The following is a 22,722-nucleotide window of genomic DNA, read 5'->3' as shown; positions in this document are numbered from 1 at the left end:
AATGCATCTAGGGGCAACCTTTGTCTAGTGGGGGATGGGAGGCAGTGGATAAATGCTCCAGCCTTTTGTCCCTACATGAACAATTCAGGGGTGATCTGTACATGTCTCAGGAGGTCCTGGCAACTTCTAAAACACACTCTAATATTGGCTTTTCCTTCCCCACATCTCCCTCTCCCTACTCCCTTTCTCCTGTTTCCTGGGATCACATTTCAATAGACTAACTGCACCAAGCCTCTATGGAGTGGGGAGTGAGATGGGGGTTAACTGAGACAGCACTCATGGGCAAGCAGGGGCTGTGCTCTCGTGGGCGAAATGATACCCTGCAGCATCATTCACAGTCATGAAAGATGCTCATCAATATGTCTAATTAAATAAATTTGGTGCATCTATACAATGGAATACTATTCAACTTGAAAAAAAATAGGTAAGTCCACTATGTGCTGGTAGAAAAAAAGCTCCAAGATATACATGAAAAAAAAAAAATTGCAGAAAACTCTATATAGTATGCTATATTTTGTGTAAAAAGAACCCAACAGGCACTTTACAACACTTTGGCAGCATTGGATCCTGTTGACTCAGTCTCCCTCTCTAGCCTCACTTCTCACCACATGTGTCCTTGCACACTGTGGCCCAGTCCCACTATTTTCTTTCCTCTCCCACACTTCCTTATCTTCAAATATTCTGTTATTTCCACCTAAAACAGTGTTCCCATACCTCCTAGCCCCACCATCTCCTTATCATATGGCAAAGTCTAACTCATCCTTCAGGCGTCCATTTAGATGTCACCTCTACTGGGTATCCTTCCCTTCCCCTGATTAACTCCTATATCCCTGAACCTCCTTTATTATAGCACTTTTCACACAGTAGTGCAGTTGCTTGTCTAATTTCCTACCTCTGCTACTAAACTCTACATTCCTTGAGGAAAGGGACCTTTGTCCCTGCTTTGTCTATCATTCATATTCCACTTTACTCCCTAGGACTTAGTGTTTTCCACAGTCTAAGCTCTCAAAAACTATGTGTTGAATGAATGAATGAGCCAAGCATGTCTCACTCCAGAATTTCCCAGAGATTTTGATAAAGTCAGACAGGTGGTGCAGAGTGCTGAATATCCCATCAAGTGATACCTACACAGAGACCCAAAGACAATCTTAAGGTCCTGAGACATGTGCTCTCATTCTTAGGAGTTGGCATTTAAGAAAAATTTCACAAGACATACAAATTCCACAGTATAGTTGACAAATGTGATGGAAGACTCTCAGAAAAATCTACCCCATGGAGCCTAAGACCTCCTGATATCAATTTGTCATTTTACTGTCTCCTGAGGAGCAAATGGATTGACACTGTCTATTGTTCTTTAGCAAAGCATGTCAAAGCCTATGTTGCTTTTCATAAGTAGTAATGCCTGCAAATCCCCTGCTAAATACCCCTTGGTTGAAAAGTCATGCCTTGTGCTTTCTTTATTGCTACAAAAATTAGGGAGGAGGTTGACTCTCAGGGTCCTGAATAAGGTAAAAGAGGATTATGTTTGGGTGTCACCTGGGCCCACAGTTTACACCCTGAGTGAAACTTTGTTATTGCACGCTTATTGCTCTTGTATGTGGTTGCCAGATTATGCCCACAGAGTGATATCACCACTAACTTTGCAGTCTGAGGTCAGAAATGGAAGAATTATGCCTTCAGTCAAGGGCAAGAACAATGTGAATAATATCTGGGTACTGCTTGGCACTGCGTTTGATAGGCCAGAAGAATGAAACCCTATAACGGATCTCTGTTTTTTGGTTGTACAATTTCTGTTTTATTGTGGTCAAGAGACTCAGAATATGATTTTGCCCAAAGAAGAAAAGCATCCTTAATTTTGGCGGGTTATAAAGCAGATGCCATAAGGAAAGCACTGAGCAAGAGAGGATAATAGGCATGGGTACACAGATGCCATGATTCTAATGTAACTTAGAAGACTCCTTGGCTTTGGGTTTGAAAGGAAAAAGGCTACTATGATACTCATTGATTGCCAATTCAACTCATCATATGACCATGTAAGTGTTACTTCTCATGAGCATGGATGTAGCTGTCAAATCCTACAGACATTTAATGCAGTATCCATTCTGTGCATGGCACTCTACAGGGTGGTGCGGGGATATCAAGAAGCAATGACTTCATGTTACCTAATTTACAATTTAGTGGGAAGACTAGGCATAGATTAGATCAAGATAAGTGCCATAAGTACTGTGTGTTTATTACCGAAAGCAACATAGCGTGCTGGCTAATTCAAATGGCATGGGTACATGTTGGCTCTACCACCACCCAGCTGTCTGTCCTTAGACAAGTTATTTAACTTCAGGTTAATATTGTTTAAAAAAGAGATGATAATAAATTGCTTCCAAACCCTAAAGGTATCTGCTGGGAATTTCCTACTGGTGCTTGCAAGAGTCTCCAGACGGACATGCCATAGACACTTTGAATATAATTGGTCATTGGTATTTTGGTCATAGGGCTTAAGTACAAGAGCAACTTGCACTGCAGCCTGACATTTCTACCCACTCAAAACTGTCAACTAAAATAAAACAAACAAATGAAAAACTAGATGAGCTTGGGAACACAAGAGCAGAGGATACCTGTGCCTTGTTTCCTGTCTCTGTTTCTACAAGAAATTTAATCCAGATGAAACTAAGAAACTTGAGTTAGCAAGCTGAAGTTTTCTACTCTCAGTAGAAATGGGGGCTTGAGAGCCAAGTCAACTTAAATTACAGAGAAATAAAGTTAAGAAAGCCTGGAAATCTGTCCAGTTATTTAGTGAATAGCTCTTTGCAACATCTTGATGCTGTAATATTGCCTCCAACGTAAAAGAGGCCCACCAAGCGTTCTGCCTGTTTAAAGGGTAGGCATTGTAAGGGGCAGTAACTTGTATTTCACCTTTGAGAGAATACCTTGACATGCTCCAGACCATTGGATCCCCAGAAACTTTACTGAGATGGCAGGCCCCTAAATATTCATGGGGTTCAAAGAGCCCTTATTAAGGCATCTAAAAACTTGCAAATTATTGTTCATTAGGCCAGCAGACATACTTAGTGTGATGGACCAATGTGATGCTTTATAGAATTCAAGGCAATCAAGATCTCTGCTAATTTTGGCAGACAGCAGGTAAGCTGACATATCCCTTGGGCAAGACTGTGACAGTGGACTGCTGGCTCTGCCAGATAAAAACAAAGGTGTACTGCTGCTGACTCATTAAATCCAGAATCGCTGGCAAGTACACCCATAGCAATAACATTTGGCCCATCCAGTGTTACCTTTTACCCTCCTTGGTCAAACCCACTCATCCACATATTCACCAGGTCTCTGCCAATATAAATTCTCAAAATTTTCCCATTACTTTAGAGACTAAGCTATTCCCTTCTGGGTCAAACTTTGTACCTACCTCCCTGAAGCAGTCTACAATCTCACCCTAGTTATGGGTTTTGTGGCAAGACAGGGTTGTGGGGGTGGATCTCAAGGGGCCTGGGCACCCCTACAGGGCACCTGCTTCAGGCAAAGTCGGTACAGGTTTTCAAGCACGTTGAGGCTAGCCTACTCAAACAAGGAGAGCAAGCTCCCCACCCTGCAAGGGGCGTCTCAAGAATCAAGAATCTCAGCTTTATCTTATTCCAAACAGATGTACTCATTCGAAGTTTCAGGGTCCCACTCCTTCCCAATCAATATCCTAACTTTTATAGGAGAGATTTAGTGGCTACAAAACATTGAAAAACTTAGGGCTACCATAGAAACTCTCTGGTTGTATGATGATGACTTAAGATGAGAGTGTAAAGGCCTGAGCTCCTTTTCTTCTGTAACTGCTCCTCTGCACTCAGAAAAATCTGTTTATCACCACAACCTTATAGTCATCATTATGAGAGAGAGCTAACAGATACTGCTGTAACAGTAGCAACCATAGGTGATAATGTGATGAACTGTGGTACCATTGCATACAATGTGTGGTAGACACACTGTAAGGTGGTCCCTACCTCCCATGAGTTACATCATTTATAATTTCTTGCCCTGTGTAAGAGTGAAATCTGTCATTTGCTTTTAACCAGTAGAATGTGCCAAAGGTTAAGGCGATGATTACATTATGTTGTATGAGACTGTTGTAGCAGACTAGAGAAAAGGACTCTCTCTTACTAGTTTTGTGTGTGTGTGTGTGTGTGTGTGTGTGTGTGGTTTCCTCGTTTTCTTTTTTTTAATAATTTTTATTGGAGTATATAGTTGATTTACAATGTTGTGTTAGTTTTAGGTGTACAGCAAAGTGATTCAGTTATGCAGATATATATACATTCTTTTTCATATTCTTTCCCATTATGGTTTATCACAGGATATTGAATATAGTTCCCTGTGCTATACAGTAGGACCTTGCTGTTTATCCATTCTATATATAATAGTTTGCATCTGCTAATCCCAAACTCCCAGTCCATCGCTCCCCAACCCCTCCCCCTTGGCAACCACAAGTCTGTTCTCTATGTCTGTAAATCTGTTTCTGTTTCATAGATAAGTTCAATTGTGTCATATTTTAGATTCCACATACATGTGATATCATATGATATTTGTCTTTCTCTTTCTGACTTACTTCACTTAGTATGATCATCTGTAGGTCCATCCATGTTGCTGCAAATCACATTATTTCATTCTTTTTTATGGCTGAGTAATATTCCATTGTACATATGTACCACATTTTCTTTATCCACTCATCTGTCAGTGGACATTTAGATTGTTTCCATGTCTTGGCTATTGTGAGTAGTGCTGCTATGAACATAGGGGTGCATGTATCTTTTTGAATTATAGTTTTGTCTGGATGTATGCCCAGGAGTGGGATTGCTGGATCATATGGCAACTCTATTTTTAGTTTTTTAAGGAAACTCCATACTGTTTTCCATAGTGGCTGCACCAACTTATATTCCCACCAACAGTATAGGAGGGTTCCCTTTTCTCCACACCCTCTCCAGCATTTATTTGTAGCTATAAAGTACTATATTTAAAGTGTAGCTTTTGAATACAAATATAATGTGTGTGTGGTGTGATAAGATCTGTTTCTTGGGAAGGTGAAGGCAATGTTTTTTCTCCATTCCCAATGTGCCCTTCCATATGGAGATGGCTTTACGTGTATGGCACTCCTGATTCTTTCTGTCCCTTTTTTTTGCACTTCCCCAGAAAAGAAGGGATGACCCAATAGATTGGTAGGATTGGAAGTGTAGACTGGCCATGTTCAACTGAGTTACACCATCTTCTTCTTGGGAGCAAGCTACCCAGCAGAAGTATAAATTCTGCCCTTTTCCTCCATTCCAGGTGTTTACTGGGAAGGGAGGAAGGAGGTGGTAAAGGGCACTCGATTACTCCAGTGCTGGGTGGGTAAGTCCTTTTAATTCTTTTTTTTCCTTTATTTTATTTTTAATTAATTAATTAATTAATTAATTATTTTTGGCTGTGTTGGGTCTTCGTCTCTGTGCAAGGGCTTTCTCTAGTTGCGGCAAGCGGGGGCCACTCTTCATCGCGGTGCGCGGGCCTCTCACTATCGCGGCCTCTCTTGTTGCGGAGCACAAGCTCCAGATGCGCAGGCTCAGTAGTTGTGGCTCACGGGCCCAGTTGCTCCTTGGCATGTGGGATCTTCCCAGACCAGGGCTCGAGCCCGTGTCCCCTGCATTAGCAGGCAGACTCTCAACCACTGCGCCACCAGGGAAGCCCCAAGTCCTTTTAATTCTTGAGTTCTATATTTGGAATTCTGTTTGCTTGCAGATATAAACCATTTTTCCAATATTAGCTTTATCGCTAATAAAAGTGACATTATAGTTCTCAGTCTGATATATTCTTTTGTCTTACTCCTCAATTATTCAGAACATCAGAACATGACTGAGGAAAAGAACCTCACTCTGCAGGCCTAGGACAGGAAGTACCCTATCGGACAGCGTGATTATTTGTGTTACACTTTTCTCTGTTCATCTTGTGTACTGCTTACTTTCCTGAATAACACATTTAAAACAAGTCAACAGAAAAATACTAGGATTGCATAGATTCCTGAAGTGGCTTTTAGTCCTATCAAAATCAGTCCATCTTTCAGGCTTTGAGATGCTATGCTGGACCATTCACTATCTCTCAGGTCAAAAACAAGGTCACATTTGGGGAGAATTGAGAGGAGGCTTGGGTAAGTAGTATCAGAGCTTCATTTACCTTGAAAACAGTTTTGCTACCTGGAGCTTTCAAAATAATAGGTGGGCTAAGAAGAAGTAAACAGTGAATTGTGCTCTCATCCACTGCCAGACGCCGGCCATTTCTAGCAGGGACAGTGGGTCAAGCAGTCCTATATTCTCCTAAGCATTTGCCTCTGGATCTGCTCAGTGTTCTCTCTGGTTTCAGGTGCGAGATAATTGGCTTCAAAAACTCCATTAGCGGGCTTCCCTGGTGGCGCAGTGGTTGAGAGTCCGCCTGCCAATGCAGGGGACACGGGTTCGAGGCCTGGTCTGGGAGGATCCCACATGCCGCGGAGCAGCTGGGCCCGTGAGCCACAATTACTGAGCCTGCGCGTCTGGAGCCTGTGCTCCGCAACAAGAGAGGCCGCGATAGTGAGAGGCCCGCGCATCGTGATGAAGAGTGGCCCCCGCTTGCCACGACTAGAGAAAGCCCTCGCACAGAAACGAAGACCCAACACAGTCAAAACAAAACAAAACAAAAAAAAACTCCATTAGCTCTTTCTCATAATCATTTTGATTTAAGTTTGGGGCAAAGGAGCAGCTATTTGGCCTTTAGCAGTTTCAACTGCATGCTTATTTGGGTTATGACTTCCTTTCTTTTGCTTCTTGTTGTTTTACTTTGATTAGAACAAAGATTCAAGCCCCGGTCTTAACCATTTTCTCCTTTTTTCTGAGGCATTCAACCAAATGCATGATTTTTCCCCCCAAGACAGTGCTGTTGCTGTGGGTTCCTGCCTCCTTGCTAACCCTGCTGCCCTGTGTTGGACAAAATCTGGAGGAAAATATGATGGCCTAGGTCTTTTGTCTCTTTCCCTTGAATATACTGTAAGCCCCAAGCACCCAGACCCCGGTGTCCTCTCCACTGACCGTCATCCTGGTCATTCAAACTCCATTAACCATATTATTTCAATTGTGAGCAACATTATCATGTATCATAAAATTTTCTTATTGATAAAAATGATAAAAACATGATACGTGAGATTGTTTTTCCCCAACATAATATAAAGGCAGTAGGGAAGAGAAAAAGAAAATCCAATCAGTTTAATTGACCAATGACCACCCCAGTTACCACCTCAGTGTTAGTCATTGGTCAAGTTCTTACCAGGTTGTGGCAATGTTAATGTTTTTTAAAATTAATTAATTAATTATATTGAAGTATAATTGACCTATGACCCTATGTTAGTTCCAGGTGTACAACGTAGTGATTCAGTATATCTGTAGATTACCAAATGATCAGTATGACAAGTCTAGTTGCAATCTTTCACCACACAAAGATATTACGTTATTATTGACTATATTCTCCATGCTGTATCTTTCATCCCTGTGGCCCATTTATTCTGTAACTGGAAGTTTGTACCTCTTAATCTCCCTCACCTATTTTTTTTTTCTCCCCTTACCCCCTCCCCTCTGGCAACCACCTATTTGTCCTCTGAATCTATGACTCTGTTTCTGTTTTGTTATGTTTGTTCACTTGTTTTGCTTTTTAGATTCTCTGTGTAAGTGAAATCATACAGTATTTTTCTTTCTCTGTCTGACTTATTTCACTTAGCATAATACCCTCTAGGCCCATCCATGTTGTTGCAAATGACAGAATTTCATTCTTTTCCTTTTTTTGGCCATGCTGCGAGGCTTGCAGGATCTCAGTTCCCTGACTGGGGACTGAACCCGGGTCATGGCAGTGAAAGTCCAGAATCCTAACCACTAGGCCACTAGGGAACTCCCAGAATTTCATTCTTTTTTATGGCTGAGTAGTATCCCACATATATATCATATCTTCTTTATCCATTCATCTATTGATGGACCCTTAGGTTGCTTCCAAATCTTGCCTATTGTAAATAATGCTACAGTGAATATAGGGGTGCATATGTATTTTTGAGTTAATATTTTTGTTTTCTTTGAAAAAATACCCAGGAGTGGAATTGCTGGATTGTATGGTAGTTCTATTTTTAACTTTTTGAGGCACCGCCATACTGTTTTCCAATGCTAATGTTAAATGGTATTATTAATATTGCCCCAGCCCATAGGTTTCAGGATCTTTCATTTCATTCTCTTCTGACAAGTACAGGTATATATAAGAAATTCCTACCCAACCGGGTTTCTAGTTGCCCTCCCCCCGCCTTTCTTTGGACTTCCATATATCCTGGGGCATTGTTGAGGGTTGGGGAACAGGCAGGTTGCCCACTTAGAATGTTATCAGACACCAGTGGAACAACTCTTTAAATGGGACTTGAGACTGCTGCCACTACGATATAATGACTATTGTTCTTTCTTTTTTAAACTACTTTATTGAGCTATTACTGAAATATAAAAAGCTGTACATATTTAATGTATACAACTCAATAAATTTGAAAATAAGTATATAACCATGAAACCATACCATAATCTATGCCATAAGTATATCCATCACCTTCAAAAGTTTCCTCCTGCCCTCTTTATTATTATTTTGTGATAAGAATACTTAACACAATATCTACCCTCTTAGCAGATTTTAATGACTGATGTTCTTAAGCAAGGCACGCCAGGGTTGTCCTTGGAAATAAGGCCACATGTCTACACTCATGGAGCATCCTACCTCACTTTACTGCTTTTCCTTTTCAGACTTTGGGAAATCCTCCTCATTCTCTTCTAAAACCTAGAACTCAGATCATTAGTAACTAAAAAATAAATCTCCCTTTCCTTGAGAACCGGGTAAGTGTGGTTGGTGGCCTAATCTTCAAATCTTTCCAAGAGGTGAGATGTAAATACTTGAATTTCATTTTTCTTGTGCACAAAGCGAAAAAAATACAAAAATTACATTTCCATATTTAAAACAGTCTGAAGATCCATGTTGCAGGGGAGGGAAGAAACTTTTCCCCTCTACCCTCCTAGGTTCTCTGAGGCCCTGTACATTAGACTGACAGAAGACAGATTATCAAGAGAAAAACAAACAGAAGTTTATTAACATGTGCATTGTACCTACACACAGGAGAACTCAGTGATGAGTAACTCAAAGGGGTGGTTAGAGCTTGAGTTGACATAGCATCTGAACAAAAGGGCAATAAATTTTTAGAGACAAGACAAAGGAGAAAAAATTGTGAGTTTCTGGTGTGGAAAATTGAGAGAAGGCAAACATTGGGGGAGCTAATGGAAGATAAGAGCTAGTTAGTAAAGTTTGTTATGTAATTCCTCTTCAGTCTCTGGACTGATAAGGGTCTAGAGTTGTCTCTGGTGATAAACTTCTGTTCTCTTGCTAGAGAGGTGTGATATTGTGATATAATGAAAAATATATATTTTGGTCTTTGTCCACAGTTCCTGGCTCACAGCTCCCCAAATCCTTGTAATTTTTAAGTTATTAGAGCAATGCGAGCATTTTTGTTATAATGCTTGGTCTTTCGTCCTCAAATGGTTCCAGAGAGATGAAGGTGAAACTGTCTAATTATTTGTAAAAAGCCCCTTCAACTACTCATGTTAATGAAGTGACTTTTGGAAAACCCTTAGGTAACCACAGGATGGGGGATGATTGGTGGGGGGAAACCAACCACGTGAAATTTGGAAATTTCAGCCCCATCCCCTGACCTACAGGGAGGGGAGAGGGGCTAGGGGTTGAATCAGTCACCAACTGCCAATGATTTAATCAATGATGCCCATGTAATGAAGCTTTCATAAAAGTCCTAAATGATGGGGTTCAGAGAACTTCCAGGTTGGTGAATACATGGAGGTGCTTGGGAGGCTAGCAGTGCCTGAACAGGGCATGGAAGCTCAGCCCCTTCCTATATACCTTGCCCTGTGCATCTCTTCTACCTGGCTGTTCCTGAGTTGTATTCTCTTATATCAAACAATAATCTAGTAATTAAACTGTTTCCCTGAGTTCTGTGAGCCATACTAGCACATGATCAAACCTGAGGAGGGGGTCATGGGAACCTCCGATTTATAGCCTATTGGTCAGAAGCACAGAGGACAACCTGGACTTGTGATTGACATGTGAAGTGGGGCAATGTTGTGGGACTGTGCCCTTAACTTTTGGGATCGGATGCTACCTCTAGGTAGATAGTATCAGAACTGAGTTAAACTGCAGGACACCTAGCTGGTGTCTTAGAATTGCTTGGTGGGAAAATCCCCCAAACTTCTGGTGTCAGAGTGTTCTGAGAGTAGAGTGTAAGAATAAAGCAACACAAGAGTTTTCCTTTTCAAGAGGAAAGGGGAGACACCTTTATAAATATATGTCCTGCTTTTAGGCAAATGAGGTGGGGCAGAAAGCTTTTCTTGTATTTACTTTTTCTCAATTGCCTTCAGCTCAAAAAATCCTTATGCCAATGTGGAATATTTGGGGGTGGCATATTCTGTTCCCTTCAATATATTGCCACATGATATTTCAAGGTTCATCAGAACCTTGGATTATATTAATTCAGGACTCTTCTCAATTTTGATATACTCAATTCTCACTGCTATAAATATTTTTAGGAGAAGTGTATCCCAGCCTTTAGATTAACAGTTTTATCAAAGAAAATGTTTTTTCACTGTTAGATGGACCCAACATTACCTTGTGTACTGAAGCCTGCTTCAGCATGGAATTTCAAGGTAGTTTTACTAATTGTATACTGCTCATCATTCCAGGAAAGCTGTGTCTCTCACTTAATATAATTTGATTTCATATCAGTTTAAACTTATTGGAAAAGTCTGCACTCCACAGTTATAGAAACTTAAATCATGATTCATACTCATCAATACCTGAATTCTGGATTTTCAGAACTGGTAACTTAATTTCCATCAAATAGCTCTGCCGTACCAAGGTCTGTGATTTCACTGAACTGATGGCAATCAACCAATAGGAAATATCTGTGTCTTCAATTTCTTTTTGAATAATCCACCTGTCTTATTTGTGTTTATACACCTGCCTTTCCTCAAACAACACAGCAGAGCACAATCTTGATCTCAACTGATTTGGTCTCTCGGAGCCCTTTCACTTCAAAAGGTCTTGATCTGGTGGTGCTGAGCTTATAAGGGCACAGACTTGGACCTGGACCTGGGAGCAAACCTAATCCCCTCGTCCTGACCTCTCCTCCCCCACTTACTATCTCTATGATTGGGACAAGTTGTTTGACTTCTCTGAGGCCCTTTCCTCACCTGTAGTATCCAATGATTTATCTCACAGGGTTGTTGTAAAGTTGAATGTATGCATAATACCTGGTATGTCATCACTCAATAAATGGTGATGGCTGTAACTGTCTTAGAATACTCCCAAAAGATTTCTTCTGGACTTTCTACAATCTAGCCATTTGACAGCTTTCAGACAAACTATATGTCCACTCTTTGCTTTAACGTGTTCAGAATATTCCATGCAGTGGTAGCCCCAGTCTGGGAGCATAAACCATATTTATCCTGCAAGTTTAAACAAGTCTTAGTGCAGTGGAGCAGAGGGCCTTGAGAACTGCAGAAATTCTTAGGAAAAAACTCATCCTCAACCTAAGGAGCAAGGGCACCAAAGCTTGGTCTGAAAGGATTAGGCCTCTTGGGAAGGGACAATTCTGAAGTCAGCAGGATATGCACTGACCTTACCTTTTCCAAGGACTTAAGGATGAGCAAAGTAGGAAAAAAAAAATCTGTGCCACTTTAACCTCAGTGTCATTCTGGAATGTATGCAATATAAGTAGGGTGAAGTGTTGAGGACAGAGGATATGCCAGTTGTGGTTGGGGGATCTGTGTAGTCAACACCAGGAGCCTCAGAAGGCATCAGAAACCTGGAGTGGAACCACCCACAGTGGCAGGCAATGGCACAGAATGGCCTAGGATCCTTCCACCAACGGCACAGGCAGATAAAGAGACCAGTGAGGCACCCAGGATGACCTCCTGTACTATTTGAAAGGGATTTGAGTTAATGGAGGAGGTCGTTCACCCAATTTGCCAGCTGAGTGGAGGACTCCTATCTGAAATTATTTTAGCCCTGCTCCCAGCTGGTGTGACTTGGAAAAAGTGGGTTTCATCATCAGCTGGCACAAGATAAAAGCACAAAAAAAAATTACCCTATCATAGAAATTCCTTTATCATGAAACATATTTGACCTGCAAACTTCACACAAACTGTACAAATGAATGGTGCAAGGGCAGCTTGGACACCTGACTTCACTTTGACCTGAGTAAATGCTGAAATTTTAAAAAATTTATTGCTTATTCTCCTCAGCAGCTTTTCCATGTTTAGGCTAGAGTTTCCTACAAAACTCTATGGGACGCTTACTGAAAATACACATTGTTGAGCCCTTCTTCTGGGTGATTAGGCCTTATTAGTCAACAGGTGAGAGCTAACTGTACATTTTTAAGTGCTTTGCTGAACAACTAAGATGTGTGCTATAAGTGAGGTGGGTCATGAAAGCTGCACTGATACAAGGCACTAGGAACCCAATGAAAGGACTCAAGGAAAATACCATTCCCCACCTTCACCCTCTGCTCAAAGACTCAAAATTACATTCAGTCATGTGTTGTGTACACATGGGAAGAGGGGGAAGGGAAGTTTTTATCTCTTTTTGTCCCAGGGTGGGATTGTTCACTGTTCTCTACATCTTTTCTTGGCCAACATATCAAAAAGCTACTTGGCATTTCTGCATTGGTTCCTTTAACCTCTATTTATTTCAGATTTGGGGCTCTTGATTGTCACAGAACTCCTACCTAAAGAGGCCAAATTGAAGGTATACGTTATGGTGTCTACAAGTACAATAGATCTAAGCCAGAACAAATAGAAACTGAATTGCCAGGGCTTCCCTGGTGGCGCAGTGGTTGAGAGTCTGCCTGCTAATGCAGGGGACACAGGTTCGAGCCCTGGTCTGGGAGGATCCCACATGCCGCGGAGCAACTGGGCCCGTGAGCCACAACTACTGAGCCTGCGCGTCTGGAGCCTGTGCTCCGCAACAAGAGAGGCCGTGACAGTGAGAGGCCCGCACACCGCAATGAAGAGTGGCCCCCGCTCGCCGCAACTGGAGAAAGCCCTCGCACAGAAACGAAGACCCAACACAGCCAAAAATAATAAATAAATAAATTAATTAATTAAAAAAAAAAAAGAAACTGAATTGCCATTGCCATCCGGATTTATTGCTTGAAACAAAAAAGCTCCTGATGTGTTTGGCTTGACCACGATCCATTTTATTTTATTAAAAAAATTTTTTTTATATCTTTATTGGAGCATAGTTGCTTTACAATGTTGTGTTAGTTTCTGCTGTACAACAAAGTGAATCAGCTATATGTATACATATATCCCCATATCCCCTCCCTCTTGCGTCTCCCTCCCATCCTCCCTATCCCACCCCCCTAGGTGGTCACAAAGCATCAAGCTGATCTCCCTGTGCTATGTGGCTGCTTCCCACTAGCTATCTATTTTACAGTTGGTGGTGTATATATGTCCATGCCACTCTCTCCCTTCGTCCCAGCTTCCCCTTTCCCCCGCTGTGACCTCAAGTCCTTTCTCTACGTCTGCGTCTTTATTCCTGCCCTGCCACTAGGTTCATCAGTACCGTTTTTTTAGATTCCATATATGACCATGATCCATTTTAAACCTACAGTACCCCACATTAGGTTTAGGAGGCCAGAAAATAGCCCCCTTACCATTCTTCCTATCTGCCCACTCACCTCCCACAGAAACATCCTTGTCCTGAATCTTATGATGCCTACTTCTCTGGTGGGTGGAGATGCAGGCCTATTTGGGTCATGCCTAAGTTCACAGGACTTAAACCTTCTCCAACTTTAGTGCACCCAAGAATATGGTGGGGGAGAGTTGTTTAATATGCAGATTCCTGAGCCTCACTTCCGGATGTTGATTTCACAGGTCTAGGAAGGGGCCTGGGTAATTTGCATTTTTAAAAAAGTATCCCAGGTGATTTTAGTGCATGGGATCGATGGATCTCACTTAGAGGAATACAGGCCTAAATCTCTATAGGTAGATAAGCAAAAAGACCACATAAGAGTTTTAGGAACATAATTCAAAAGGCAGAGTAGGAAAGACTGGAGTTAAAACTTGGGATAGCTATTTCAATATGGTTTTCAAACTACATGCATGTAAAAAATGGAAATACACTTTCTAAAAAGTCTATTCTTGTATTATGAGGTGCACACCGTGTCTCTACTCTTTTCTATCCTATTTTCAGCAGTTGTCTTGAAAGGCAGCTTTGCCTGGTTGTCTTTACAAGTTCACGCAGCCCAGGCTGCTTGCACCCTTTTCAGACTTTAACAAGGACCCCTGTACTCACCCTACTGCACTGGACAACACCTTTGTCAATCTCAGCAGCTGTTCTGAAATAGGCGCATCATGCTTTCCAGGGACCATCTGTCGGCTGTTTGGGACTTCCCTGTTCTCAGGTCTGTCAGACATGCCCCTGTTCCTCTCTGCTTCCTCCTGCACAGCCCCAGGTACACACAGTTCTTGGGACCATGGATGTTTATCTCCACCCATTTGTATTTTCAGGTCCATGGAGAGACCTTGGCAAATGGTCATGTTGTAAATATTGTCCATGAGTTTTTGGTTTTGCCACTTAGTTTCTCTGTCTTTATGTGGGAATTTGAAAAGATTAAAAACCTGTGCTACTGTCACTGCCACTTTCACCTTGACTTCCTTTATAATGTTATACAATCTGTGTATCTTTAAGCAGTATATTTTGGATACTTTTTTTCCTCCTTTGAAAATTATATAAATTGGTATGTTCTGCCATACCTTCCTTTTTTGGCCAAATTTTATGTTTTTGGGTCATTCGTGTTGATACTTATAACTATATTCATTCATTTCTGCTGCTGTATTTACATTATATGACTATATATCACAATTTATTAACCCATTCTCCTGTTAATATTTTTTTCAGATTTTGCTAATCATAAATAAGGCTTTGATGAATATTCTATACTTGTCTTTTTTAAATTAATTAATTAATTAATTTATTTTTTGGCTGCGTTAGGTCTTCATTGCTGCGCGGGATTTCTTTAGTTGCGGCAAGCGGGAGCTATCTTCATTGCGGTGCGCGCGCGGGCTTCTCATTGCGGTGGCTTCTCTTGTTGTGGTGCATGGTCTCTAGGCACGTGGGCTTCAGTAGTTGTGGCGCACAGGCTCAGTAGCTGTGGCTCGCGGGCTCTGGAGCGCAGGCTCAGGAGTTGTGGCACACGGGCTCTGTTACTCCGCGGCATGTGGGATCTTCCTGGACCAGGGCTCAAACCTGTGTCCCCTGCACTGGCAGGTGGATTCTTAACCACTGCGCCACCAGGTAAGTTCTATACTTGTCTTGTAACGCACATGTGTAAGATCTTCCAAGGAAGTGTGCCTAGGTAGATATGAAATGGTATTACTTTTAATTTCAATTTGCATTTTCTTGATTACAAAAGAAGTTGAGCATCTTTTCATGTTTACCCACCAACCAAGTCTCCTCTTACATGAAATGCCTGTTTGTGACCTTTGCACATTTTTCTATGGATTGTTTGATTTTTTTTCTTATTGATTTAGAAGAGCTTTTTATATACTCTGGATGTTAATAATTTCCTGGTTATATGTTCTACAAGTATTTTTTTCCTGGTTTGTGCATTTCTGTTTTGGGGCTCTCCTTGTCTTTTCAAAGAATATAATTCTTAATTTCTATGCTATATACTTTATCAACATTTTTAAAATGAATTTTGCTTTTTGTGTTTTGTTTATGAAATCCTTCCCTACCTTGAGATTATAAAGATATATTTTCTTCTAAATGTTTAAAAATTTGGCTTCTTCATTGATCCATATGGAATTCATTTTTGTGTATAGTTTGAGGTATGGATCCAAATTTAATATTTTGTACACGAAGAACTGTTCTAATACCATTTCTTAAATATGTCCCCCTTTCCCCATTGATCTTCACTGCCAAGCATTTCATACATGCATGGATCTAGTTATGTGGTTATACTCTTTCACTGAGCTATTTGTCTATATCTGCTCCAGTATATATAATATTATAATTCATAGAGTTTTAAAATACATTTTGATATCTGATAGGACAAGTCTTCCCTTTCCCCAATCTCATATTTTTTGCCTCCCCATCATACTGCCTCAATAATTCCTCAATAATGTCTCTATTTATTTCCCTCTCCAACAAGCCAGATTAGAAAAATGGTCCCAGATTGCAGAACGAGGTTTCCTAACTCGTGTGGAGCTCAGCCCAGCCCCACATGTTGACAGCCATAAGCAGGTATTTGTTTCTTAGGTGTGCATAGGAATGCTAACACTAGTATCTAAGCTTTATGGATTTTTTTCTATGAGTAATAGCATTTTCATAAATAATTGATGATTATGGAAAAATGTCTATGAAAATTACAGGGACCAAATTATTCTCTAATTTTCAACTAGAGAAGTTAAGGCAGAGAGAGATGAGAGAAAGTTTCTATGGTAACTTCTTTTCCTCACTCATCAGCTACCACCCATCACCTACCTAGGTCCTGAACTTCTAGTGAAAGTGAGATGGGAAAGGTAATGCATCAAGTCAAAGGGAAACATGGCAAAGATCTTTGGGGGACTGGGTACCTCGAACAGGCGTGAGGGGTTAAGAAACACCTACCTTTTGGTTAAGAGAACAATGACTGGACTGCAGTTATCTTAGGATAAATCTGGATTCTGTAAACTTACCAGTTCCCATGATTTTGCTTTAGTTTTCTCTTCCTCCTTGGCTTCCTTTCTACCCCTTCCCTCCTGTTGTCTCTTCTCTCTTACTCTCTGCTTATATTCCTGGACACTTCTGCTCCTTTCAGATGCCATTCTACACAAGTTCTTCCTTTTTGCTTTTGGAGGTTTTTACACTGCTCTGGTACTCTTGCTTAGGGACAGCTCATATGGTTCTTCATGATAATGCCCATTATATAATGTAGTAACAAATGTTGTTTAAGTTCACAGCAGGCTAGATGAGGAAATGTCAGCTATGTTTTATCTTAAGTGTTTACATACACACCAATGTATGTAAAGTTATTTAATCACAGGAGAGATTCTATTTGTCTTGAGGATTTAAGGCTTTTTTGTTTTTTGTTTTTTTTTTGCTAAGTCACATTTGCCATCAAAACTGCTGCTCTGTCTTGTCCTGTCTTTAAATACCCACTAGATGTTGCTAAAGGGCTGTGGGAGAAACAGTCTTCAGTTTGATCCAAAGCTTCTGAATTACTGAACTAGAAACTTGCAGCCATCAGAAATAGGAAGGATATAAGCTTAAACACAGAAACAGGAAGCATATCTTCAAAAGATAGGAAGGAAGTAAAACTGACTAAGGACTGAATATTTAAAGACAATGTTGGCGTAATTGAAACTTGTGCATTAGCATTTTGACATTTGTCAGCTGAATACAATGTTAAATCTTTAGAGATTATCTCTCCTAGGGCATCTGAAACTTGACTGAGGTTTCAAATCAGGTTTCAAAAACAGTACAAACATTCTGGACATCCTAAAAAGTATTTAATATTGTAAAAATTACTGTTTTCTCATTCTAAAAGTATTACATTGCCATTTAAGCAATTAGGAAAATAACAGGAAATTATAGAGGAGAAAATAATTACCCAGAACTCAGGGATAGTCACTCAGGGTGACCGTCTTTTGCATTTTAGCACATTTCTTTCCTTCCAGCTTTTCTCCTATACTTTTTAAACTATAAAATATTGTACATATTATATATGTATATATATACTTTTTGTTTAATTATATATGTTGTATATGTATATATACATACATACTTTTTTGTTTGATGATAACATATTATATATATATGGTATATGATGTGTGTATATATACACACAATATACACACATACACACACATACATACATCCTGTGGAAGCTATTAAACATAATAACAACCAGCCCTATGATGTGTGGGAGCAGGGCAGGCGCGGGGGGCGGGGGGGTTACTTGTAAAATTTGCAGATTTCTGTGGTGTAAATACTCCAAAACTTACTCTACACATTATTAGTTCTTTCCTGGTCCTCTTCCTCCACTCAGTAAACCACAAAATCTGGCCCATAGTAAAATGTAACAAAATAATTGAGAAGTGATGAGTTTTGGGTATTTATTGCCTTTATTTTTAATATAATTTGTTCAATTATGCTTATATACTTTAATTTTTAATAGTGACTACATTTAATAACTGACTTCCAAATTCCTGAAAATTTAACAATCAGCTCTTACAAACTAGTAGAAGCTGGATCCAGTTCACCTTTGACACCACTCTAGTAAGAACTTCCCTGCCTCCCTCCCCCAACTCTCTGTCTTCCCCACAGTCCAGTCCTGGAGGGATCAGCCTTTGAGGTTAGTTAAGGGGAGGAAGGGATTCAGAAAAGAAAAAGCAACGTGTAGAATAAGTTTTGCTTAAGCAAAGATTTTTAGCATAAGACACAAAAAGCAATGTATTGGGTTGTTTAGTGTCTCCCCTCCCCCAAATTCATGTTCTAGGAACCTCAGAATGCGACCATATTAGGAAATAGGGTTGTTATAGTTGTAATTGTTTAAGTTAAGGTGAGGTCATAGTGGAGTAGGGTAGGCCCTGCTCTAATATGACTAGTGTTCTTAAAATAAGAGGAGAAGAGACACAGAGAAAGAGATGTACAGGGAGAAGACCACTTGATGATGGGGGTAGAGATTGGAGTCAAGGCAAGGAATGCCAAGAACTATCAGCAACAGCAAAGCTAAGAGGAAGGAATGGAATAGATTCTCACCTAGAAGCTTTAGAGAGAGTCTGGTCTGGCCAACACCTTGATTTTAGACTTCTGGCCTCCAGAATTGTGAGATAATGGATTTCTGTTATTTAAGCCATCCAGTATGTGGTAATTTGTTATGGCAGCCCTAGGAAACTAATGCAAGCACTTATCATGCAAGAAGAAACTGATAAACTGGACATCACCCAAAGTAAAACCTTTTTCTCATGAAAAGGCATTAATAAGAAAATGAAGGGTTGGTTCAAGATGGCGGAGTAGAAGAATGTGTGCTCACTCCCTCTTGCGAGAGCACTGGAATCACAACTAACTGCTAAACAATCATTGACAGGAAGACACTGGAACTCACCAAAAAAGATACCCCACATCCAAAGACAAAGGAGAACATGCAATGAGATGGTAGATTGGGCGCAATCACAAAATCAAATCCCATAACCACTGGGTGGGTGCCTCACAGACTGGAGAACAATTATACCATAGAAGTCCACCCATTGGAGTGAAGCTTCTGAGCCCCACATCAGGCTTCCCAACCTGGGGATCCGGCAATGGGAGGGGGAATTCCCAGAGAATCAGACTTTGAAGGCTAGCGGGATTTGATTGCAGGACTTCGACAGGACTGGGGAAAACTACTTTGTGTGTGCCCTCCACTCTCGAAGGGCACACACAAAGTAGTGTGTGCATCAGGACCCAGGGGAAGGAGCAGTGACCCCACAGGAAACTGAACCAGATCTACCTGCTAGTGTTGGAGGGGCTCCTGCAGAGGTGGGGGGGTGGCTGTGGCTCACCACGGGGACAAGGACACTGGGAGCAGAAGTTCTGAGAAGTACTCCTTGGCATGAGCCCTCCCGGAATCCACCATTAGCCCCACCAAAGAGCCTGTAGGCTCCAGTCCTGGGTCGCCTCAGGCCAAACAACCAACAGGGAGGGAACTCAGCCCCACCTATCAGCAGACAAGTGGATTAAAGTTTTACTGAGCTCTGCCCACCAGAGCAACACCCAGCTCTACCCACCACCAGTCCCTCCCATCAGGAAGCTTGCACAAGCCTCTTAGATAGCCTCATCCACCAGGCAGCAGACAGGAGAAGCAAGAAGAACTACAATCCCGCAGCCTGTGGAATGAAAACTACATTCACAGAAGGATAGACAAGATGAAAAGGCACAGGGCTATGTACCAGATGAAGGAACAAGATAAAACCCCAGAAAAACAACTAAATGAAGTGGAGATAGGCAACCTTCCAGAAAACAAATTCAGAATAATGATAGTGATGATGATCCAGGACCTCAGAAAAAGAATGGAGGCAAAGATGGAGAAGATGCAAGAAATGTTTAACAAAGAACTAGAAGAATTAAAGAACAAACACCTAGAAAAATTAAAGGACAAACAAACAGAGATGAACAATACAGTAACTGAAGTGAAAACTACACTAGAAGGAATCAATAGCAGAATAACTGAGGCAGAACAACGGATAAGTGACCTGGAAGACAGAATGGGGGAATTCACTGCCGCAGAACAGAATAAAGAAAAAAGAATGAAAAGAAATGAAGATAGCCTAAGAGACCTCTGGGACAACATTAAATGCACCAACATTCGCATTACAGGGGTCCCAGAAGGAGAAGAGAGAGAGAAAGGACCCGAAAAAATATTTGAAGAGATTATAGTCAAAAACTTCCCTAACATGGGAAAGGAAATAGCCACTCAAATCCAGGAAGTGCAGAGAGTCCCAGGCAGGATAAACCCAAGGAGAAACATGCCAAGACACATAGTAATCAAACTGACAAAAATTAAACACAAATTATTAAAAGCAACAAGGGAAAAACGACAAATAACATACAAGGGAACTCCCATAAGGTTAACAGCTGATTTCTCAGCAGAAGCTTTACAAGCCAGGAGGGAGTGGCATGATATATTTAAAGTGATGAAAGGGAAGAGCCTACAACCAAGATTACTCTACCTGGCAAGGATCACATTCAGATTTGATGGAGAAATCAAAAGCTTTACAGACAAGCAAAAGCTAAGAGACTTCAGTGCCACCAAACCAGCTCTACAATAAATGCTAAAGGAACTTCTCTAATTGGTAAACACAAGAGAAGAAAAGGACTTACCAAAAAAAAACCCCAAAGCAATTAAGAAAATGGTAATAGGAACATACTTATTGATAATTACCTTAAATGTGAATGGATTAAATGCTCCAACTAAAAGACATAGGCTCACTGAATGGACACAAAAACAAGACCCATATATATGCTGTCTACAAGAGACCCACTTCAGACCTAGGGACACATACAGACTGAAAGTGAGGGGATGGAAAAAGATATTCCATGCAAATGGAAATCAAAAGAAAGCTGGAGTAGCAATTCTCATATCAGATAAAATAGACTTTAAAATATAGAATGTTATAAGAGACAAGGAAGGACACTACATAATGATCAAGGGATCAATCCAAGAAGAAGACATAACAATTATAAATATATATGCACCCAACATAGGAGCATCTCATACATAAGGCAAATGCTAGCAAGTATAAAAGAGGAAATCGACAGTAACACAATAATAGTGGGGGACTTCAACACCTCACTTACACCAATGGACAGATCATCCAGACAGAAAATTAATAAGGAAACAAAAGCTTTAAATGACACAGTAGACTAGATAGATTTAATTGATATTTATAGGAAATTCCATCCCAAAACAGCAGATTACACTTTCTTCTCAAGTGCACACGGAATATTCTCCAGGAAAGGTCACATCTTGGGTTACAAATCAAGCCTTGGTAAATTTCAGAAAATTGAAATCATATCAAGCATCATTTCTGACCACAACACGATGAGAGTAGAAATCAATTACAGGGAAAAATACGTAAAAAACACAAACACATGGAGGCTAAACAATACGTTACTAAATAACCAAGAGATCACTGAAGAAATCAAAGAGGAAATTAAAAAATACCTAGAGACAAATGACAATGAAAACATGATGATCCAAAACCTATGGGATTCAGCAAAAGCAGTTCTAAGAGGGAAGTTTATAGCAATACAATCCTACCTAAAGAAACAAGAAACATCTCAAATACACAATCTAACCTTACACCTAAAGGAAACTTAGAGAAAGAAGAACAAACAAAACCCAAAGTGAGTAGAAGGAAAGAAATCATGAAGATCAGAGCAGAAATAAATGAAATAGAAACAAAGAAAACAATAGCAAAGATCTATAAAACTAAAAGCTGGTTCTTTCAGAAGATAAACAAAATTGATAAACCTTTAGCCAGACTCATAAAGAAAAAGAGGGAGAGGACTCAAATCAAAATTAGAAATGAAAAAGGAGAAGTTACAACAGACACTGCAGAAATACAAAGCATCATAAGAGACTACTAACAAGTAACTCTATGCCAATAAAATGGACAACCTGGAAGAGATGGACAAATTCTTAGAAAGGTATAACCTTCCAAGACAGAAAGAGGAAGAAATAGAAAATATGAAGAGACAAATCACAAGTAATGAAGTTGAAACTGATTACAGATCTTCCAACAAACAAAAGTCCAGGACCAGATGGCTTCACAGGTGAATTCTATCAAACATTTAGAGAAGCGCTAACACCTATCCTTCTCAAACTCTTCCAAAATACAGCAGAGGGAGGAACATTCCCAAACTCATTCTACAAGGCCACCATCACCCTGATACCAAAACCAGACAAAGATACTACCAAAAAAAAAAAAATTACAGACCAATATCACTGATGAATATAGATGCAAAACTCCTCAACATAATACTAGCAAACAGAATCCAACAACATATTAAAAGGATCATACACCATGATCAAGTGGGATTTATCCAAGGATGCAAGGCTTCTTCAATATA

General features: G+C 40.4%; 1 protein-coding gene across 1 annotated transcript in view; it reads right to left on the bottom strand.

Annotated features, from left to right (window-relative positions):
• HMGCR (3-hydroxy-3-methylglutaryl-CoA reductase) overlaps nucleotides 1–22,722 on the bottom strand; it is a 79,819-nt gene that overhangs the window by 48,444 nt on the left and 8,653 nt on the right. The window lies entirely within an intron of this gene.

The sequence above is a fragment of the Balaenoptera acutorostrata genome, chromosome 2, assembly GCF_949987535.1.
Source record: "Balaenoptera acutorostrata chromosome 2, mBalAcu1.1, whole genome shotgun sequence".
In the NCBI taxonomy this organism is placed as follows: domain Eukaryota; kingdom Metazoa; phylum Chordata; class Mammalia; order Artiodactyla; family Balaenopteridae; genus Balaenoptera; species Balaenoptera acutorostrata.
This window is presented reverse-complemented; position numbering and strand designations above follow the sequence as displayed.